This window comes from Eurosta solidaginis, chromosome 3 (genome assembly GCF_040869045.1).
Source record: "Eurosta solidaginis isolate ZX-2024a chromosome 3, ASM4086904v1, whole genome shotgun sequence".
Lineage (NCBI taxonomy): Eukaryota > Metazoa > Arthropoda > Insecta > Diptera > Tephritidae > Eurosta > Eurosta solidaginis.
Window position 1 is genome coordinate 91,815,998 of NC_090321.1, and position 6,376 is coordinate 91,822,373.

The 6,376-nt window shown below is 30.8% G+C and overlaps 1 long non-coding RNA gene across 1 annotated transcript; it reads right to left on the reverse strand.

The window, feature by feature from the left end:
* Nucleotides 1-547: 547 nt before the first annotated feature.
* LOC137246895 (uncharacterized) lies at nt 548-1,220 on the reverse strand. Its single transcript, XR_010951733.1, has 3 exons — nt 1,148-1,220; nt 894-1,078; nt 548-660 (listed from the first exon to the last, which is right to left on the reverse strand). It is a non-coding gene; the product is annotated as an uncharacterized lncRNA (long non-coding RNA).
* Between the last annotated feature and the right edge of the window lie 5,156 nt (nt 1,221-6,376).

Below are 6,376 nucleotides of genomic sequence, written 5' to 3' on the forward strand. Positions count from 1 at the left end.
GCCTTGTCGCCTTCTAAATTTATCGAATAAAAACACTTTTGAACAAACAACCAAAATTCTAAGCTATCACTGGGGTATTTTAAATTCAGCACATGAAATGTCTTAAAACACGTATCAAACGCACTTAAAAAATAAGGCATCTCATACTTGATTTCATCAAAGTAAACATAAAACTTAGCGTCACATAAATTATAGCCAGCTGCAATAATTATTGGTTGTAAGGTCTCACCGCGATCAAAGAGAGAAGTCTTCAGCTTGTTTAAACAGTTTTCAACATCATTTGCCGTAACAACATGAAGAATAAATGACATTTGCGAATCTTTGATAGTGGATCGGTAAATCTTTCTTGTGGTATTTGCTTTTCGTTTTATTGTTGGACGTAGCAAAACTCGTAGCAGTAGTGCAATGAGCTGTTCTGAACCTATGTATATGTTTAAAAACAGTATAGAAATACATATAAATAAATGTACAAATAAATAAATGTTTGAGGAAATGCGCTGACAAACCTTTATCTTGTGATTTTATTGTTTCCAATTGTTGTAAGTGCGCCGGATCCGTCAACTTTGCATTTAGCAATGGGATAATCTTGAGATTAAAGGTTTTCCATTTATCGACGATAGATGTCGAATGTGGATGCAAATAACTAAAATCGATTTGAATCTAAAAATAGATAGTATTGATGCTGTTAATATATATTGTATTATTGTAATTCGTACAAGTATATAGTATTGACATGTTTTAGTATGTGATTTTCATTTTTTGGTTTTGGTTTGAAAAACACTAAATTTTTTTTTCAAATATTTCAAATCACAAACCCAAAATTATTTATGGCAGAAGTGGTTAAAGCATTTCAATACCAGGTGCCCTATAATTATGATAAGCACTATACTTACCAGATTATACCCCAATGAATGTGAAAAGAGCTTCCAATTTTGTAAGACGTTAATAGTGCTGCTTTGTGTACCGTTTGTGCTTAAAATTTCTTGTCTTCGTTTTTTGAAACACGTCCGCCAATTTTCCTGCACCTCATTCCACGGCTCCGTAAAAATTTTTAACCAATCTTGAGCCTTGGCAATTTCTGATGAATAAATCAAAAAATGTATATAATAGTACACATAAAACGTAGAAAAATTCGACTTCAATACACCTGTTTCTTCTCCACAGTTTGAAATATCAGCTTTTGGGGATTCACCACCTATATTGTTTCTCTCATAAACAAGTTCACCCGTCCTCTTTAAGCGTTTTGCAGTATTATAATATTTGTCATACAATCTTCCTGAAGGCCGCGATCCAATTAAATTAAAGTATATTGCCTATGTAGAAAATATCCAAATAAAAATAAGTAAAACATTAAAAATATAGTTTTAAATAAAAGACAAACATTGTCGTCATTGAATGTTCCTTCAATTTGAATAGATATGTGCTCAAATTCTTTTCTGCCAATTTTTATTTTATGTTTTAAGTGCCAAGTTATTATAGAATCTATTAGAATTTTACGTGCTGCGTCGTTCAGTTTTCCAGTGGCTTTGTAAGTCTGATTGACATAGTATCCATTTGGATTACTTGCCAATACTGATTGAATATTCTAAATTTTGAAAATAAATTAAAATATTTTAACCAAGAGACACAATTTTTAGAACTCAACACACTGTTTCTCATCTACGTTATTTTTTTTACATATAATTGAATATTTCTCTATTGTGGGTATTATACACTGAAGATATTTACATACTTACAGTGGAGCCGCGGTACCCATGAGGATCGTTGATAACTTTTGAAAAAGTGCTTGTTGATTGGCTGCAGTTTAAATGTGGTGAATTTTCAATGTCTTCCAGGAAAGTCGTATCAACAGATATTGTATCGCAGGCTATAAACATCACCATATCCCTTAAATAAAAAAAGTTTTACTTTGTTTACCAAATAAAATTCTAATTTTATGTTTGTACTTACATTTGCGATTTTCCATTGCTGAAGCTTGAAACGAAACTCCACTTTTTCTCCTAATTTACGTTCCCGGAATAAGTATGTCAAGTCCTGCTCTTCCAAATATCTTAGCCGTTTAAGTGTAATAGATTCATCTACAATTAGTGAAAATATTACACATTTAATAAGTTTTAATTATTTCTTTTACAAACTACAATCGATGCATGTAATTATTTCCACACTTTTTATGTGAGCAATAAAAGCAACAACACAACCAAAGCAAAATAACGGAATGCTTGCATGACGCAGTTTCAACAGCATATTTGTTAATTTACAAAACTAATTATTAATAAACTTACCTTGTAAATTTTGTAAAATGTCGCTGAATCCCCAAGTTTCTAATAAAGATTCCAGTCCGTCCTTTTCAGAAGATTCTAAAATATTTTCCATTTTTGTAATTTTGCACACAATACTCACGCACGACCGGCTTCCTCAAAGTTTTCAACGAACTGATTGCAATGAGCGTCGACTTCTATTATTGCTGTCGTTTACTTTTTAACTGCAATGGTTACTTTAACACAAGGAATAGTAGTTACACAATTTTCCATTGTCCAAATAACCTATTAAAATAGTTAAAAAGCAACAACAATTTCAGGGAGAAATATTTTAACCGATTGGTACTGGTATAATTAACCAAAGTTTGTGGTTGGTTTAACGATTTTTTGAAATGAACAATTTCATAGTAAAATTAACCAAATAAGATCAGTTAAATCACACTAACAAAATAACATTAGAAAAAATACGATTTACGTCGGTTAGTTTTACAGACGAAATAGTAAGCGAAGAAAGCAACAATTTTTGAATTGGTTAATTCTACTATATTTATTGGTAAGAAAAAAACAACAACATATAAAGAAAAATTTAACTTTTTCTAATAGTTAATATAACAACATAAAATTGTTTAAATTACAACAACAAATTATACAGAGTATGCACTAACCGAAAAAAAATTGTTAATTTGACCAACGTTTGCAGTTAGCTGAGCATTTTTGCAACAACAATTTCCATTGTAGTAAAATTAACCATGGAAATTGTTAGATTTAACCAATGTTATTTTTCTGGGTGCATGCGGAAGGACAGACGGACGACTGTGTATAAAAACTGGGCGTCGCATCAACCGATTTCGCCCATTTTCACAGAAAACAGTTAATGTCATAAAATCTATGCCCCTACCAAATTTCAAAAGGATTGGTTAATTTTTGTTCGACTTATGGCGTTAAAAGTATCCTAGACAAATTAAATGAAAAAGGGCGGAGCCACGCCTATTTTGAAATTTTCTTTTATTTTTGTATTTTGTTGCACCATATTATTGCTGGAGTTGAATGTTGGCATAATTTACTTATATACTGTAAAGATATTAAATTTTTTGTTAAAATTTTACTTTAAACAAATTTTTTATTAAAAGTGGGCGTGGTCCTTCTCCGATTTTGCTAATTTTTATTAGGCGGACATATAGTAATAGGAGTAACGTTCCTGCCAAATTTTATCATGATATCTTCAACAACTGCCAAATTACAGCTTGCAAAATTTTAAATTACCTTCCTTTAAAAGTGGGCGGTGCCACGCCCATTGTCCAAAATTTTACTAATTTTCTATTCCGCGTCATAGGTTCAACTCATCTACCAAGTTTCGTCGCTTTAGCTGTCTTTTGTAATGAATTATCGCACTTTTTCGGTTTTTCGAAATTTTCGATATCGAAAAAGTGGGCGTGGTTATAGTCCGATATCGTTCATTTTAAATAGCGATCTGAGATGAGTGCTCAGGAACCTACATACCAAATTTCATCAAGATACCTCAAAATTTACTCAAGTTATCGTGTTAACGGTCGGACGGACGGACGGACATGGCTCAATCAAATTTTTTTTTTCGATCCTGACTATTTTGATATATGGAAGTCTATATCTATCTCGATTCCTTTATATATGTACAACCAACCATTATCCAATCAAACTTAATATACTCTGTGAGCTCTGCTCAACTGAGTATAATAAATTAACATGAAACCATTAAAATATTCTGCGCATGAGCGTTTGTTTGCAAAATATCTTTTCGCAAATGCGCAAATAAACAATAGCATCACCCGATGTTGCTACTCTGCTTGTTCAGCGACGACGAAATATGAATAAAAACGAAAGAGAATAATAATACGTGTGAAGTGGCGCCAATAATTATTCAACTAAATGGGGACCGCTGCGTTACAGTACAAAGACCATTAATCTTACTTTCTATTACTCCATACATCATATGTGTAATTGTGTTGGTATATATCTGTGGTCGCAAAAATTTAATTGTAAGTATATTAGTGAGAGCGAGAGCATGAGCATCCCAGCAGAAGATTTAGTTTTAAATTTCAACATGCAGTTATACAAAATATTTTGGAAAATTTTATTTTTGATTCAAAAAAAGGTTGAAATATTGACAAGTCCCCCGATTCATTAAGTTTTATTTGCTTCGAAAGGTAATCGATATTTTTACATGCAAATGCACATGAAATTTGGTTTGTCAAAACGGCTGAACACGGCAAATGTCGCAAAAATAGTGGAGATCACTCGCTTTAAATGGATATAAAAATTTGTTTAGAAAATATATGGCTGACTTAAAAAAAAAAGCATAAAGATACATTAAAGTAATTTTTTTAATTTTCGCTAAGTTACTTTAAATATTCTATAGTAATTTTTTGTAGTGCAGAAGTTAAATTTTTTTTTGCTCAGGAAAAAGACAGTTCAGAATGAAATTGTTACAACTTTTATTAAAATGATTTAAAAGAAATTATATTGTATGGTATAGTGATTAAGTATAACATACCAAAAAAAAAAAAAAAAACCCAAGCCTAAACATGTTTGGAAGATGAGCTACATATGGGAAGGATGTCTAACCAGTTGCGTTTCCGCATTGTAAAATTTCTCACAGGGAGTCTTAACATTTGTGCGACAGCAGTATGCAGTGTTTCACACTCCGCAACACTTCGTCGAAGTAGCAGGATCGTTCTTTTTTAAATGTCGGTATAATACTTACATTATCTTTAAATATAGTACAGTACAAAGTGTTTTGTAAAGATATAAGGTTTCGTGTAGCTTAAAAATTATGGTTTTAGTTCAATTAAAATAAATTTATTGTCTAATTAAATGGACTTTCATTAAATAAAAAAAAAAAAATAATAATAATAATAAAGATTAATAATGTGCAACATTGATATTGAATACGTGATATTGCGGAGCTTCAAAGCGGGCAATTATTTGAAATAATTATGTGAAATAACATTATTACAACGAAAAAAAAATAAAAATTTAAAACAATTGTGTGAATTTAAACATACATAAAGCTATCATTTTATATACATTTATACAGTTTTTGATAAAATAATACATAATATCACAGAAGTCTAACGGGAAATATATGTAACTGGATAGAAATTCACCTAATACATACTTAAATGTACGGTTATGTACATATATTCATATTTTACATAAAATTGCTACACCATATAAACCTAATACGACGAAAACGTTCTTACTAAGATTAATTAACTTAAAATTATGTAAATATTGGCAAAAAAGATTGGAATAGACACACACATGGAAAAAATATTAAATGGGAAAACAAGACACCACAAGGCAATATCGGGAGGACTTTAAGGCTTCAATTATTAAAAATCTACATAAATAAACATCTTACCACAAATTGCACTAGCTGGATGATTTAGCACAACAATTTATCACATTAATATTTCTATAACAATTGGAGAATGTCTACTGCTAATGGCTTGGGCATGTTGGGGGTATCACTTGGCATGTTTGTTATTGTAGGAAATTAACATTAGAATATTACATAAATAAAACAATTCATCATATTTGGAACTAATTGGATTAATTAACACATATGGTGGCATGACGTACCGGAGCTACAAAACTAGACTAAAATTGAATCTATTTCAACATAATTTTTGGATACATGAGTACATGAGTAACCACAAATAAGAGATGCTATACACATTGAAATCATGGAGACATACACATGGATTATTCACATGGTGAAATCTTAAGTGACGTTAATCTTTGTAATACATTGTTTACAATCTATATATGTATGTGGGGTTCAAAAAGGATTAACACGCTCTTTTCTTTAAAATTACGTCAAATTGTTTGTATTTCGTTTATTTCGGTTTTACGATTAACATTTCAAGTTAGTATTGTTTTGCGTTGTACGCTACTATTTTAGGTTACATAGACACTTTTAGTTCACATTTACACATGTTTTAGTTCAAATTTATTTATTTAGTTAAACATTTTTACTTTGCACTTATGCTTCGGCATACACAAAAGATAAGTTATTTTTACTTGCCGTGGCGCGTCCGATTCACTACTCAACTTCATATGAACTGTCCTCAAGCGCA